This window comes from Carlito syrichta, unplaced genomic scaffold (genome assembly GCF_000164805.1).
Source record: "Carlito syrichta isolate Samal-C Ts95f unplaced genomic scaffold, Tarsius_syrichta-2.0.1 Scaffold306818, whole genome shotgun sequence".
Lineage (NCBI taxonomy): Eukaryota > Metazoa > Chordata > Mammalia > Primates > Tarsiidae > Carlito > Carlito syrichta.
This window is the reverse complement of record NW_007250914.1, coordinates 130778-146438: the sequence shown is the minus strand read 5'-3', so window position 1 is coordinate 146438 and position 15661 is coordinate 130778.

The following is a 15661-nucleotide window of genomic DNA, read 5'->3' as shown; positions in this document are numbered from 1 at the left end:
ATTAATGTTATGTACCTCACCCCTCCCCCGGAAGTTTCCAGCCACTGCAAATCCTTCCTTACATTATGGTAAATGTTCAGGGTCTGCTTATGAGTGAGAAAATGTGCTACTTAATTCTTTACTTCTGTGATGAATCACTGAATATTATTATACTAAATCATCCAAGTTGCTGCGAAGTTCATGATTTTGTTCTTCTTTATGGCTACATAATATTCCATCATGTATATGTACCACATTTTTAAAAATCTGGTCCAGTTTTGGTGGGCAGTATGGTTGGTTCCGTGTTTTTGCTATTGTAAATAGTGCTGCAATAAACTTGCCTATGTAGCTATCTTTTTTTGTAGAGTGATTTGAGTTCCTCCAGGTATATTCCAGAAGGAAGATAGCTGGATCGTATGGAAGGTCAATTTCTAGTTCTTTAATGAATCACCATACTGTTTTCCAGAGAGGCTGAACTAGTTTGCATTCCCACCAACAGGGTAGAAGCATTCCCTTTTCTCCGCATCCTCACCAGCATCTGTTGTTTTTTGTTTTATTAATCATGGCCATTCTTACTGGAGTTAGGTGGTATCTCAGTGTGTTTTCATCTCAGTGTGTTGCATTTCTCTGATGATCAGTGAGGCTGCGTCTGTTGGCTGCTCCTATGTCTTCTTTTGAGAAATGTCTATTCATGACTTTTGCCCATTTTTTAATGGGGCTGTTTGTTTTTTTCCTTTCAGCATGTTTGAGTTCCTTATAGATCCTGAATGTCAGGCCTTTGAAAGATATGCAGTTGGCAAATATTTTTTCCCATTCTGTGGGTTGTCTCCCTACTTTCTTGATTTATTTTGCTTTGCAGAAGCTTTTCAGTTTGATGAGGTCCCGCTTGTCTATCTTATCTCTTATGGTATGGGCAGTTGGGGTTTTGATCAGGAATTGGTTGCCATTTCCAATTTCCCTAAGGGTGTCTCCTGCATTTTCTAAGATTCTTAAGTTTGGAGTTTTGCATTTAGGTTTTTGATCCATTTGGAGTTGATTTTTGTGTATGGTGATAGGTAGGGGTCCTGTTTCAATCTTCTGCACATGGTCAGCCATTTTCACAGCACCATTTACTGAATAGGTTCTCCTTTCCCCAGTGGTTGTTGTTGGAGGCTTTGTCAAAGATGAGTTGGTTGAGAAATTGAGATTTTGCTTCTGGAATCTTGATCCTGTTCCATTGGTCTATATGCTTGTTTTAATTATTGTAACCTTATAATAAAGTAAAAATCTGACTTTTCTTATAACTTCTTGGCCTTGGTAGCTGAGACAGGAGCCTTTTAGAGTTTAATTCCTTAGGTACAGTCAAGAGGTTCATTTGAGATTTGTAATTATCTTCTGCTTACCCTTCATCAAAGGCAGAAGAGAAGTGGTGTTTACAAAGCACACCACCACATTCATATAGAAAAACATCTCTTTCTGGCCAGGCATGGTGGTACCCACCTGTCATTCAGCACTTTTGGGAGGCTGAGGCGGGAGGTACACTTGAGACTAGTAGTTCAAGAGCTTCCTGGGCAACATAGCAAGAACTCGTCTCTACAAAATATTCCAAGTAAATTAGCCAGACACGGTAGCACATGTCTGTAATCCCAGCGACTCAAGAAGCTAAAGTAGGAGGATTGCTTGAGCCCAGATGTCTGAAGCTGCAGTAAGCTATGATCATGCCACTGCACTCCAGCCTAAGCACAGAGCAAGACCCTGGAAGGAAGGAAGGAAGGAAGGAAGGAAGGAAGGAAGGAAGGAAGGAAGGAAGGAAGGAAGGAAGGAAGGAAAGAGGAGAGAATGAGGAAGGGAGGGAGGGAAGGAGAAAGAGAGGGAGGAAGGAAGAAGGTTTTTCCGTAATGCTTGCATTTACCTAGATCCGAAACGTCTTTTGCTTCTTCTCTCTACCTCTGTTCTGGGCATCATGTATCACTTTTCTTTTGCTGCAAAACTGTCAGGTAATAAGCAACCACAAAACTTCAATGACATACAATAACAAGATTTTGTTTTTAGTTGAAATCTCACCGGAAGCCCAGGCTGGAGTGCACAGCTTACTGCAGCCTGGACCTCCTGGGCTCAGGTGATCCTTCTGTCTCAACCTCCTGGGTAGCTGAGACTACAGGCATGCACCACCACACCCAGTTAATGGCTTAATTTTTTGTGGAGATGAGATCTCGCTCTGTTGCCCAGGCAGTCTTGAACTCCTGGACTCAGGTAATCCTCCTGTCTCAGCCTCTCAAAGGGCTGGGGATTACAGGTGTGCATCGCCATACCTGGCCAACGGGTTTTATCGCTCATGTGCTTGGAGTCAGTCCCAGAGCTTTGCTGGTTTGCGCTGGGCACATCCCCCGTGGGGGCTGTGGGCTGTGGGCCGATCTAGGCCAGCTCTGGCTGCGGCAACTGGGGAGTCGCTTCCTCCTGCAGGCTAGCCTGGGCGTGTTTTTTTTAAAACTCCCCTTAGTCATCTGCCTGCCAGAAAGGGCAGGGGCTGTGTCTTGGGTGTGTATCTTAAGCAATCCCCTTCAGACCCCTGTGTGTATCTTCAGCTCTCCTCTTCTAGTGCTCAGGCGAGAGCTTCATGTAAAATGTATTCAGATATTCAACAAATATGTATTGAACCAAAACCTCTGCTGGTTACTGGTATCCTAAACCAAATAACGTCAAGGTGCACGGAAGAGCACTCACCTTCAAAGAATTCATGGCCTATAGGCAGGTGTGTGTTTAATATAACACAGTAGGCTGGGCACTGTGCCTCATGCCTATAATCCTGGCACTTTGGGAGGCCAAAGCAAAGGAGAATTGCTTGAGCCCAGGAGTTTGAGACCCCTCTCTACGAAAAAATTTAAAAATGTAGCCAGGCATGGTGGCATGTGCCTGTAGTCCCAGCCACTCGGAAGGCCAAAGCAGGAGGATTGCATGAGCCCAGGAGTTCAGACTGCAGTGAGCTCTGGTCACATCACTGCACTCCAGCATGGGTGACAGAGCAAGACCTCGTCTCTTTAAGAAAAAGAAATCACTGTCTAGTCATATAAAGGGATGGAGAGAGGATGATGGGAGCCGGAGCACAGAGAAGGGAGAGCCAGCTGTGTCTTGGGTTGCAGGGAAGGCTTCACAGAGGAGGTGACACTGGCTCCCCAAGGGGGTGTCAAGGTGGACAGGTCCAGAAGAACATCCTCCAGACAAAAGGATGGCCTTGAACAAAAACATGGAGAAATGGAAGAATACAGTGGGCATTTTGAACCCATCATTTCCATGATGGGGATATTTTAGGTAAAAGTATTTTTAATCAATTAATTATTGTTTGCTAAGAAAATATTTTCCAGCATAAACTCTGCTGGATCAATTTACTTCCTTCAACCATTTTCCTAATACAAGGCAGTTAAATAGTTTTCCTTTTTTTTTTCATTTTTACCTTTATTTACCAGAATTATTTTTGCTGTATACTCTTTCTTTCTTTCTTTGGCATTTTATAGTACTGATTTCATTCATTCAACTGTTTGTTTTGTTCACATCAAATTGCACTGAATAAATCTTTTATCATTGTGGTGGATATATATATGCCTTTATTTCTAGTAACTTTGAGTTTCCTGGGTCAAATTTTACATAATTCAGTATAGGATATTTTATTATTTTGTTAATTTTTTTGGTTAAAAAACCAAAATTTTACCAAGCACAATTTTACCATTGTCATCTTTATTTCATTTTGATTATTCTACCAGCAAGATTCATTGTGAGCTGGGTCGGCTACTGCATTCGTTTTTGTTTCTTACATGATCCAGGAGGAAAGTGAATTTGTGAGACCCAGCGAGACAGACAGGTGGAAAGAAAAGGCAAGAAAGGAAGGCTGCGGCACTCCTGGTACACACGGCCTGCCAGACACAGACACGGGAGGGTCCATAGGCCAAGGCATGGGATGGGGGGAAGGACCTTGGGCTCAAAACAATTAGATAAAATGGGGAGGGTCAATGAAATGGCCAGAACACACTGCTGCAAGCATCGCCTAGGAAGGGGATGGTGAGAAATTCATAGCTGAGGAATTTGAAGTGCACGGGGAAGCTGGTAAGGGCTTTGTATGCCAAACTAAAGAGATAGATAAGAACCAGTAATACCTACACATGGCTTTAAAAACCAAACTGTAGAAGGATGTTTTCTTAAAAAAGCAACTCAAGCCAGCTGCAGTGCTCATGCCTGTAATGCAAGCAATTTGGGAAGCTAGAACGGGAGGATTGCTTGAGCCCAGGAGTTCCAGACCAGCCTGGGCAACATGACGAGACCTTGTCTCTACAAAAAAAAATTAACAACAACAACAACAACAAATAAAAAGCAATCGAATCCAGCCCTGTTCCTCACCATAGCCAGTCCCAATCCCAAAGTAGAGGGAATAACTTTTAACCATTTCTGACTTTGGATCTTCTACAGGTTACCTTCATAATTTGCCTATATGGTTGTTTCTTAATTCTTCAGGCTTTAGATATTATCTATGAAGTAGGTAGAGTCTGTGAAATATGAGGATTTGGTTCCCAATGGATGGCAGGCTAACTAGTAACTAGACTTTTCTTTCTGTCAAAAACAATCATAAAACTGAACAAAAAGAGGTGACTGTTTTTGAGCTCTGAACAGCAGGCAGTGCAGGACTGTGATTCTTGAGAGGAGAGAGACATACAAGGTAAGACCCATGATCAGCCTAGTTTTCTGCCTAGGGAGGTTTTCCTTCCACAGCACAAAGAGGTAGAGCCCAAGCTGAGCTGGTGGGAGGGGAGGGACTCTGGGGTGCTGAAACAGCTGAAATAAGTGAGGCAGGACAAGGAGGAAGAGGAAGCTACGCATGGTGGGTGTGCATCAAGGGTTGGAGGTAGGAATCTGGGTGCACATTCTTGGTCAAGGACTATGGTATATATGCACTGGGTGAGATGTTACATTGCCTAGCAAGTATCACCTGTTGCAGAGTTGAGAGCGAACAGAGATCATGCAATATTGGAGACACTGAAGTTCCAGACAAAGTGGAGAGATCCCTACTGGGCACCACACACTTTCAGTGGTGGTGTGAGAAAGATCATACTTCAGGAGTAGGGAATACACTGTAGGAGGAGAGGCATGTCCTAGGACTAAGTTCAAAACAAAAATAGGACTGTCCTCACCAAGAATAAAACCAAGACTGACAAAACAAAAAGGATATGCTAGTACTTTAGCTGCCTGCCAGAACAAGGCTCATCATCCTTTAAAGGAAAATCCAGGCTCCCTACAAAGTAGCATCCACAAACTTCTAGCACACAATCAAAAATTACTAGACGTGAAGAAATAGAAAAATGCAAGCCATAGTCAAGAGGAAAAGTGGCAAATAGTTTGCCACTAATGAAAAGTTTTATGAAGGGGGAAAGGCATTAGTTGTATATTTTAGAAGAACCACACAGATACACAGAGGCCTAAGGATCATTCAGGAAGGACTGACCTAGGAAGAGACATTGAGTGCTGTCAGCAGAATCTCCTCATGGATGTACAGGAGGGTGATGAGGATCTGGATTAAAGTTCTGCAGATCTGTGAGTTTTGTGGTTTCACTAAGACCACAAAGTGTCATCCTCTTTCTATATCTGTGTGGGGGAAAAAAAAAATCACAAAATGTCAGAGCAAAACAACAACAACAAAAAACACCCCACCTTACATATGAGAGAGGGTGATTTTCCTAAGACCTCACTCACTGCCTTTTGAAGGCGCACTGGGGTTAGAGCCAAAGCCTCGCAACTTTCCTTAATCACACGGGCTCCTTTTGACCACCTTGTGCTAAAACAGAGTCACTGAGATGACTAATTACATGTGTCCTTACAGGGGGAAGTCCTGGCCAGAGTTTCTGAGACATCAAGGTGTCACTTCTTTTTTCGCTTCCATAGAAGGAGGACGTTTCCAGTCAGTCACCAGATAACAACAAAATGGTGACGAAAGTCATCCTCACAAACCACACTCTTGATGCTTACCCACATAAATGATTGCAATTTAAGGCTTCTGACATCAGATTTCTAGAAACGTGAGTGCCTTAAATGTGAATTTAGGCACAGTGGCTCACACCTGCAATTCCAGCACTTTGGGAGGCTGTAGTGGGAGGATTACTGGAGCCCAGAAGTTTGAGACCAGCCCGGGCAACAGAGTGAGATTTTGTCTCTACAAAAAATAAAAAATAAAAATTAGTCAGGCATGGTGACACATGCCTGTAGTCCCAGGTCATCACGAGGCTGAGGCAGAAGGATCGCCTGAGCCCAGGAGGCTGAGGCTATGGTGAGCCATGATTATGCCACTACAGTCCAGCCTGGAAGAAAGAGTGAGACTCCAACTCAAAATAAATAAATAAAATAAATGCATAAATGATACATTTGAATCTGTTTAGTTGTTGCCCAGAAGCAGCATGGTGAGGCCATGACTGTGGCTTTGATCCGCGGCCGGGCTTGGTTAATAGCATCAGTGGAAAAAGAAAATATATTCCATGCCCTCAGTGTGGACATGCAAGTGAGGTTATTGGCAACATGCAGCAGCAAGTGAAGAATCTCAGTGGATGAGTCATGCCCTCTTCCCAATCACGGGAACAGACACAAGGCATCTACATGGTTCTTCAGGTCATTTCACTCCCATCAGACAGTCACCCGCACCCCGCCATCCATTCCTAGGTTGTTCTTGTCCAGTCTTTTCTGGTAGCACCTTCGAAGTGCTTGATATGTCCAATAGTAAAGTAGAGTCTCCCTCTGCAGAAGGAATTCCCATCCTAGTCCCTAGAGCTGGTCAGACCTGGGCTGTACATGCGGGGAGCTCAGTCCAGTTGGGTTTTGCAGCTCTCCTTGGAGGGCCTACTGCCAGATGGGACTTGGGGCTGACCCTGAATGCAGGATCCTGAATGCTAAGGAACTGGAGAAAGCCAGGCGGGGGTGGAGGGAGGTAGCCATGACCTCCAGGGTTCTCTCTCCTCTACAGCGGGCAAAATTCTTCTATTGGTTACGGAGGGGAGGAGCCTACCCTATACCAGGAACCTCCCATGTGGCAGACAGGAAGCACTGGTTTTGTGCACGTCATCTCTTAAACCTAACCACCACCCTGTGAGGCAGGCGTCACCATACCAACTGTTCTTACTTAACTGGGAGACTGAGGCTGTAGTGACCAAGCCTCTACCCAACATCCTGGAGCTGATCACTGGCGCCCAGTGAGTGACACGAGTGACTTCGAAGGCCGTGCTCCTCTCCCAGACCATGCGGCTTCTGCAAGTACTAAGGAGGACACACACCTGGGGAAGCTTCTGGATCCCCGAGAACTTGTAACTGAATCTGCTCATGGCAAGTTTCTACTGTAATGGGAGGAAGACTGGGAAGACCAAAGCATGTGAATGGGAAAGGGCAGCCAACACGTATGCATTGCCAAGCCCCATGATGTGGGATACGTCAGTCTTTACAAACGAACCAAGGCGGAAGATCCGAATCTAGAGAAAAAGGGTAGGGTGTGAGCATGTGGGTGTTCATGGTGTGTGTTCACTCGCACACATTCGCATAAGCACGTGCAATGGTGGCTCCCTGCACACACAAGGATGTGAATGTGCATGACAGATCCATGTATGCATGCTTCAACAGATAAAAGTGGAACTTATTTCATTTTTCTGTTTGAGTCGGGGTCTCACTCACCCGGGCTGGGGTGCCGTGGCACGATCAAGGCTCACTGCAGCCTCAATCTCCTGGGCTCAGGGTATCCTCCCACCTCAGCCTCCCAAGTCGCTAGAACCACAGGCGTGCGCCGCCACACCTGGCTAACTTTTTTATTTTTTTGTAGAAACGGAGTCTCATTATATAGTCCAGGCTGGTTTCACACTCCCAGGCTTAAGCAATCCTCCCATCTCGGCCTCCCAAAATGCTGGGATGACAGGCGTGAGCCACAGCACCTGGCCATATTTTGTGTTTCAGTGCACAGAAGACAAACCCCCGAAGTCCCTGCTGTTATCCACATGATAGTCTTCGAAGATCTCCACCTGCTTTGTGACTTGCACTATTAACTTCTGTGTTTGCAAAACACTTCCTGAGCCACTGGAAGTGCATGACGTGGCAAATTCTGAGTTTTGGGAGCCAGTCACAAGGACACGCACATCATTACTTACCCAAACAAGTGGCAATGACACTCTTGCGAGTCGGCTTCTTGGAACACTCTTATCTAGGGATTGCACGTGCTGGGGAGGAGGAACCAGACCTGCCCAGCGGGCTGCGGGAGGTGGGGGGCTGAGGGGAGGGGAGACAGCCTGGCAGCTCGGAAGCTGGAGGACGGTCTGAATTCTTTATCTGCTTCTTCTGGAGCTACCAGAGCTTAGCAGGACCCAGGGATGACCAGCTGACTCTTCGGAAGTGCCTCGAGTCCTCTGCCCATGTGCACGGGCTGAGAAGATGAGCTGACTGGCCCAATGGAAGTTGTAGCATCCCCAGAGGGAACCCAAGACGCCTGGAGCCCAGTCGTGAGGAAGGCCGGAAGGCCTTCCAACAGGCCTGAGGCCAGCAGAGGGTTTCCCCGCCCAGCCCCTCTGACACCCAGAAGCACAACTCTGACCTACAGCAGGACTTCTCCCTCTCCTCTGGAGCGTGAAGTGTCTTCTCTGCCTTCCGCCTCGGCAGAGAGAGGGCCGCAAGTCTGTCTCCCTCTCCCCCTCGCACTGTGTGTCCCCAACACCCAGCCCACAGCCCAGTCCCCAGCAGACACTCAACAAATAACTGCTGAGTCAACCAAGGCATCTACCTCCTCTTTCTTACTCTGGCCAACAAGATTTCCTAGGATAACTCAAAAGGTAACTGAGGCTGGACACGGTGGCTCACGCCTGTCATCCCAGCACTTTGGGAGACCAAGACGGGAGGGTCGCTTGAGCCCAGGAGTGTGACACCTGGGCGACATAGTGAGGCCTCGTTTCTACCCAAAATTTAAGAAACAGCTGGGTGTGGTGGCCTGTACCTGGAGTCTCAGCTAATCAGGAGGCTGAGGTGGAAGGATTGCCTGAGCCTCAGAGGTCAAGGCTGTGGTGTGCTGCGATCATGCCACTGCACTCCAGTCTGGGCGACAGAGTGAGGCCCTGACTCAAAAAAACAAAACGCAGTTGACGTTTTCACGTGCTGAGCCATTCCAGGAAGCATGAAATCTACTGGATACTCAAGAAGAGAGGAGCTTGAGGTGGATTAAGTTTCATTTCATGGAGTTTCCAGAACACTGCACAAAAGGGTCGAAGTAGCAGAGAAGAGAAACACAACTGAGTTGCAGAAGCTGTAAGCTGGTGGCACACCTCCGGCAGCCATCAGTAACTGGTCCCAGCCTCTTTCTTGTAGGACCAGAGGTGGCTTAAGCACTCTGTCTCAGCAAAGTCCCCCAGGGAGCCCTGACAGGGGACCGGAATCAGCACTCAGGACAAAATCTATTTGCCATCTTGGCAGTGGGCAGGTACACAGGCCGGGCTTCTGTACTCAGTTCAGCAAACAAGGGGTGAGCAGAAAGCTCCTGGAGCTCTGACAACTCTAACCACGAGGACAGCAAACACCTGGAAGGGGCGGGCCCCTTCTTTCCTGTCTTGCTGTCACGGGCCACCTGGTGCGCTGGCATGGGGAGCAGGATGTTTTTCCGCTCAAAACCCCCAGAAACCCCAGTCATACCCACAGAACCACAATAAACTCAGAGGCTCTGGGGCAATCTCTTCCACGCTGGGGCCGTCTCCTCCGAGGCCAGCTTCCTTCCTGTCTGCATCAGGACCCTGAGTCCCTCCTCCGACGTCCCTGCCATTCCAGACTGCAGGCTGGTGTACCCCCCTGACCCCAAACACACACCACAGGCCCTCTGCGGTGCCCACCCTCGCCCATGCTCATCCGAGAAGCAGTCTGGTTTCAGTGACCTGGTGGGGCGACCTCTTGCCCTTCCTGAAAGGTGTGGAGGTGAAATTGGAAACTCCACCCCTAGCTGCTCTGGGGACTTTTCTTCAGCCATGCTTCTCACCAGTGGCGCTCCGCTTTTCCCAGAGAATGTGTCTGTGCCAGGAACACAAAACCTCCAGTAGTGTCTTCCCTCCTTGGAGTTATTTTTCAATCCGGGAATTCTCTTTCGGAGGGCGGGCCCCGTGTAGAATGAGCTTTCCCTGCTAGGTAAGTGTTCTAGGAACCCATTGGCATCAGTGTACCAGTTCGCATTGTTGTGAGAGGCTTCGTTCAGCTTCAGTGCATTTTTTTTTTTTTTTTTTTTGGAGAGTCTTCAGCACATTTGCCCATTTCAGGATGGGTGCTTTGCAAGCACACCTGCACACACTGTGCTGAGTGTTCGGCGGTTTTTCACCAAAAATGTCATGATGCCCATGTCCCACCCTCTCTCTTCACCCGATCTCTCCCTGAATGACTTTTTTTTGGTTTCCCTGGATGAAAAATGTCCTCCAAGGGAAACGCTTTGCCCATGTGGAAGAGGCGAAACAAAAACAGCAGACGCACTAAGAGACATCAAAGTGGATGCATTCCGAAACTGTTTTGAGCAATGGGAAAAGCGTCTCAAGTGCACTGCATCCGAGAGCACCTTGAAAGTGACTAGGTTTAAACATGTAAGAATAAATGAACAACTTTTAGTAAATACATTCCGGGCTTTGGGGGTTTCCCTCATATTTTGGAGCTAAAGGGCAGTGGGAACAGCCTGCAGCCCTGGAGACCCTTTCCACGCGCGTCTTTCCAGAGGATCCTGTGTTACCGCCCAGAGCCAGGAGCTCTGGGCAAGGAGAAGACAAGCCATACACTGTCTTCATTTATGCTGCGCTGCCACCGCTGCCCCTAAACACTCTTTATTATCCTTGCCATCATCTCCAAACATGCACAAATCCCCGGGTCAGTGCAGCCCACCGGGTCAGTGCAGCCCACCGGGTCAGTGCAGCCGGGTGAGCCAGGCTTCTGCCCAGGCAGCCCAAAGGAGCCTATTGGAGGAAAAGGCCGTTGCCTAAAGCCCTAAACACAACCCAGCAGCACCTGCGCCCTCAGCCCAGCCAACAGCGTAGACACCCCTAACACTACACCAGCTCGGGGAAGCATATTTAAAAATAAAAACAGATCTTAAAATATTTAAGATGTATGCATTTTGTGCCCTTGTAGCCAAACGCCTAGTACGTGATATGATCTCTCATAATCGCTAACTATGAAATTAGTGTGTAAAAAAAATTAAAATAATTAGTATTTGAATCAAATATTAGTTTAACTTACTCATGTCGTTGGTGTTTCTTATATTTTCCTTAACAAACTCAAATTGAGTCTTTTAGACCCAAGGAGCAAACAATTAACTAAGATTTTTACCTTTTTTTTTTTTTGAATCAGGTTCTCATTCTGTCACCCAAGCTGGAGTGCTGTGGCATACTCACAGCTCATGGCAGCCTCAATTTCCTGGGCTCAGGCAATCCTCCCACCTTAGCCTCCCAAGTAGCTGGGACTACAGTTATGAGCCACCGCATCCAGCTAATTATTTTGTTTTTTGTAGAGACAAGATCTTGCTATGTTGCCTAGTCTGGTCTCAAACTCCTGGGCTCAAGCAGTCCTCCCACCTCAGCCTCCCAAGCTACTGGGATTATAGGTGTGAGCCACAGCACCCAGCCAGATTTTTACACTTTTTAGAGAAAAAAGGCAGTAGATCATTTTATGTTTTAAGTAAAGATTGCATTCCAAATGGCAAATTTTATGCCTTAAGAATAACATTTTATCTGCTAGAGTCTGTAATCTGGAGTTTGTTATATGTATATAAAATCTGAAAGACTCAGCTCCAGGATAAACCCGAAGAAACAAGTGGGAATTTGGCATGGTATGGTTCACAGCTGTGTCAATTCATCAACTCACACGAAGCACCAGGGGCACCTTCCCCTCCTCCCCAAGTGAAGCCTGGACCATTTGAATCACGGAACAAGATCACCATCTGATCCATCGGCCAGTGGGAAAATCAGATGTTCATGCAGCCCACAACAGGGGTCCCCAACTCCGGGGCTGAGGCCTGGTCCGGCCCACGGCCTTTTGGGAACTGAGTCTCACAGCAGAAGGTGAGTGGCGGGCAAGCGGGTCTCTGTCTTCTGTCGCATCAAAGTCGGGGGCTTTAGAGTCACACAGGCGTGCTGTGGACTGTGCACACACGGCATCTAGGCTGTCATCTAATGCCTGACGATCCCCCCTATACCCCGCTGGCCCCGGGCCCATCCGTGGAAAAGTTGTCTTCCACAAAACCATCCCTAATGCCAAAAAGGTTGGGGACTGCTGGTCTAAAGGAATCACACGCCCCCACACACACCCAGAAGGGTCAATACAGCAGAGCACCCAGCCTCTAAAAATGGCATGTGAAGACCCCTCGCTTGTGGTTTCTTCCCCCGAGCTGATTATGTCGCGCCTTGGCCCCTGCTCTCACGTGGATGATTCCCAGTCCAGGGAAGCAGCTTACACGCTGCTTCTTCCGGGAGGCATTTCCCAGACCCCAGCTAATTTGGGTCCCTGCTCTATACCCCTCACATTGGCAGTCCCCGGTGAAACTGAGATACAAGTTCTGCAAGGACAGGGACATACGTGTCTGCCTGTCCTGCCCAGGCTCAGCATGCTGCCTGCCACAGGGCAGGTGTTCCAAAACAGTCTGCCAATGAATGAAGGAATGAACGAACAGTCCCTAAGGACTAGACAACTTCCTCCAGCTTTGTAGGCTTGGGAGTCTCAATGACCGGACACACTGGGAATCTGCCCCAACAAAGGCCTTCCCACACAGACACGTTTTCTGACCCATAAAGAGCAGCGCCAAGTGAAAATCGGCTCCAGTAAGCAATCCGCAGCATTCTTCTGTAACAGGGATGGACAAACCACGGCCCATGAAATAAAGTGGCCCGGAGCTGTGCTCATCCATTCACGTCTGGTCCTTGGCACGACACACACTGCAAGGGCAGTGCTGAGTCGTTGCAACAGAGCTGATCTGGCCCTCACAGCCCGAAAGATTGGCTATCTGGGCCTTTTCAACCAGTGCACCAAAGCCGGGCGCAGTGGCTCACACCTGGAATCCCAGCACCTTGGGAGGCCAAGGCGGGAGGAGGGCTTGAGCCCAAGAGTTTAAGACCAGCCCTGGCAACATAATGAGACCTCTTCTTTACAAAAAAAATTTTTTTTTTAATTTGGCTGGGCGTGGTGGCATACACCGGTAGTCCCAGCTACTCAGAAGGCTGAGGCAGAAGGATCGCCTGTGCCCACGAGGTGAACCGTGATCTGTGCCCAGCCTAGGCAACAGAGGTAGCCCCAAATAAAATAAAATAAAAAGTGTACCAAGCCTGAACCAGAGCTTCAAAGCAGTTGAGGGTCAGAAGAGGACTCAGGGACAAACAGAAGTGTAGACACGGCCGCACGAGGGAGGGTGAAGGCTCGAGCTGGGGCAGTGGGCGTGGGACTGTCGGAGGAGGCCGCCTGAGCCCCAGGAAGGGGCCCCTGAAACCTCCACGTGTGCTGAGACGCGTGTGGTTTTGTGTAAGACAGACCTAGGCTGAATCCGCCTGTGGTTTGCTAGATGCTTGGTCTTAGGTGGGTTTCCTTCCCTCCTGAGGATAGCTGGCTTCCACTTTAAAAGAGAAACCACCTGCATCACAGGGTTGAGATGAGCATTTGCTGAAATAAGGAAATAAGCCTCGTGGGGTGACCCTCTGAAAGCTGGCACGTCAGGACAGCGCTGGAGAGCCCAGAGCCTCAAGGCTCCTCTGAGTGCTCACGGATCCAGGTCTGAATTCTGCCTCTGCCTCTTGGGGCCTCTGGGTCCTGGGAAAAGCCCAGCCCCTGCGTGCCATTTCCCCACCTTTTCAGTGAGGCGGACACGGCCAGCCAAGGTGTGGCTTTAGGGACCAAGCGGCAAAAGCACCCAGTACAGCACGTGGCTCCCGGGGGTTCCCTGTGCTCTTCCCACTGGCTTGTCGAGCCGACTTCAGCCCACGGCCGGTGCTCAGTCACTGCAATTTCCTTGGTCAGAGGAATCGGCACAGTGGGACCGAGAGGACCGGGCACAGGGAATCCATGTGCTTGCCCTTGTTACCAACTTGCTGTGTGGCTTTGGGCAGCTCCCATGACCGCCTTGGAGGGCTGAAATGTTGCTTATAAAATGAAAGGGTTCACCGTTCCAGAGAATGTGTGCTATCATTTGATGCTTTCCCTTCTTGACTTTGAGTCTGATTCTAATGCACCACTAGTGATATTAAATCTAAAACATCAAGCATTCTGTGTGTTATATTTGTTGTACTCTATGAACTATAAATAAATTCTGCTTTAAACCTGAAAAAACACTTATTTAGACTACGTACGGTCGGAGATTCTGTTACAGATGGTACTACTAATCTACAACTATGGAGGCAGAACTGTCCTCTTTCTCCTTTCCTAAGTTGGTTGAAGGACTGTGGTTTTATTTCTGGATTTGCTGTCCTGCTCCATTGTTCTATGTGAGTATTCCTGGACCGGCGCCATGCTGTCTCGGTTACTGCACCCTTGCAATAAAGTTTAAAGTCTGGAAGTGGAAAAAAAAATGAAAGGGTTGATCTAGAATCACTGTTTCCAAACTTTTATTGCTCTGTTGGGGATTAGAATCTCTCAGAAACCTGGTAAAACATCAACTTCTCTAGAAGATTCCTAGAAAGCCCCTGAGAGTTCTGGTTCTGAAGACCCACAATGGCTGAGATTAGATTCTGTCTTTTTTTTGTTTTTGAGTCAGAGCCTTACTCTGTCACCCGGATTGGAGTGCAGTGGCTGCTCCTGGCCACTGCAGCCTCGACCTGCTGGGCTCCGGCGATCCTTCTGCCTCAGCCTTCCGAGTAGCTGGAATTACAGGCACGCGCTACCATGCCCGGCTGATTTTTGATTTATTGTAGAGATGAGGTCTCGCCAAGTTGCCCAGGTGGGTCTCGAACCCGCAGGCTCAGGCAATCCACTCACCTCAGCCTCCCAAAGCACGGGATGACAGGCTGAGCCACCGAGCCCAGCCTAGATTCTGTCTTTTAAATGAGTACTTGAGATGATTCTTCACATCAAAGTGGTTTGGGAAACACTTGGCTCGGTGAGCTCTAAGGTACAGTTTTAAAAACTGTAAAGTCCTGTATGCCCCAATCCTGCAATCCATGGAGTGTGTGGTTGTGTGTGCTAAGAGAGACAGAAGGCGTGTCTCTGGGCCTATGTAACTGTCAATTGGGTGTTCCATTTCAAAAAGATTTGAGACTGCCCGTCTGCCACCATGTGACCATCCCAATGTCCCTGCAGACATTTTTCAGGCGTTTCTCTCTCTCTCCTGACTCATGTTTGCTTATTTCCAGAAACCCCTACACCTTCTCAAAGAGCACGGGACCAGGACCTGCAGCTGGAGTGTCTCAGACAGCCTTTCTCACAGGCTGCGCTTTCAGGAGTTTCCAGGAAATGACCATTTTCTCAGCCCCTCTCAGCACGGGCAGGGGTTTCAGAATTCTGTGTGGGACGGAGGAGAGCACCCAGCAGCCCGAGCTTGGGGCACAGATGCAGGGGCCACACACCAGAGGCAAGAGGCCGAGTGGGTGGGGGTGGAGAGAGAATGTGGCTTTGGTGTCAAAAGCCTGCCCAGAGGCCACAGTCTGAGTCTCAGGTCTGCCTATTGCAAATTGCATGCCTGGGACAAGTCAGCCTGCCTGTCCAAGTC